General features: G+C 42.8%; 1 protein-coding gene across 1 annotated transcript in view; it reads right to left on the bottom strand.

The window, feature by feature from the left end:
- The window catches only part of LOC106807150 (YEATS domain-containing protein 4-like), a 19,080-nt gene that overhangs the window by 4,169 nt on the left and 13,543 nt on the right, over window positions 1-1,368 (bottom strand). The gene's annotated exons all lie outside the window — the stretch shown is intronic.

Genomic DNA, 1,368 nt, shown 5'->3' with positions numbered 1-1,368 from the left:
TGAACGCCCATGAACAGTTCTTCCGCTCATGGTTCCGCTGTCCCGGTAAACATGTATTTGATGTAAACAAACATGTAGTTATCCGTGTACATATGCTTTTATGCACAATATCATGTATGTTATTTACATATGCACATTAAAATACACTAATTTGGTGCCAGAAAATAGTAGATAATTATCCTCGTTTCACTTTTTTGTGGCACTACTAACACTCACTGACTCAGTAACACAGTGTGAGTGTCTACAGTACAGTCTACATAGATACAATAATGTAACCCAAACCCAAGAGGATAGGGGGGGGGGGGTTTGGGTTACATCCAACTATCCTCTTGGGTTTGGGTTGCATTATTGTATCTACAGTCTACATAGCTCCAAGAAACGGTATCGCTAGGGTTAGGATACCAATCGTATTGACAATCCGTCGCACAGCCTGGTCGGGCTACAGTCTACACTACTCACTAGTCACTACAGTCCAGAGCTATCCGCGGGCTATATTACTATTTTAGCATTACTAGTAGTACTAAGGGAGTTTTGGTGCACGATATTTCAACCACTTTTATGAGGCGCGATAATGCACGCACCATGGCACAATTTGGGGTGTGCGGTGGAGCACCCTTAAAAATTAAAGACTGTATATATATATATTATATCAAGAGTGGATAATAGAGATCTCTATTATCCACTCTTGATTATATATATACTATATATTTACAGAGTGGCTATATGCCGGGCAGCCGGCATATATCTGACGGCTGCCGGGCACGGTCTTCGATTTCCTAACTGCCCGGCAGTTTTTAATTTTCAGCGTTATCTCATGTAAACAAGGGTTAGGGTTAGGGTTAGGAACAGGCATTTAGGAAATCGAAGACCGTGCCCGGCTGCCGGGCATATAGCCACAGCGATATATTTATGTGTCAGTGTGCAGCAGCTAGCGTGCGGTGTACTTGTGTGTTGCAGATGAGCATTTGACCGGCATTTACAGGTGATTATTTATAGGTGAAATAGAGTAGAGAAACATTAAGACTTTGGTAGTAAATACATTTCGTGTTTGTTTACCTCTTTTTATATTGAGACGTTCCAAGTGCCTGTGACTGTGTAGTATAGTACTAGAGCTAGTGTTAGGGTAGCTCTAGAACTATAAATTCGCGCGCAGGCCTGCGGCGGCAACTGTACGCGGGCTATAGTACTAGAGCTACCCTAACACTTGACTTGGTTGAAATTCACCCTAAGCCTATTGGCTATTGCTAACAGTAACACTCACTGACACTGGCACTGTTCCTAACCATATGGAGCAAACATTAATTTCCCTTGATTTCTGTGTTTTGGAGGCTCCATTTTCTATCCTGTGGCGGAGCGGAGGGCTAGCCT

Source organism: Priapulus caudatus, unplaced genomic scaffold (assembly GCF_000485595.1).
Source record: "Priapulus caudatus unplaced genomic scaffold, Priapulus_caudatus-5.0.1 Scaffold197, whole genome shotgun sequence".
In the NCBI taxonomy this organism is placed as follows: domain Eukaryota; kingdom Metazoa; phylum Priapulida; class Priapulimorpha; order Priapulimorphida; family Priapulidae; genus Priapulus; species Priapulus caudatus.
This window is presented reverse-complemented; position numbering and strand designations above follow the sequence as displayed.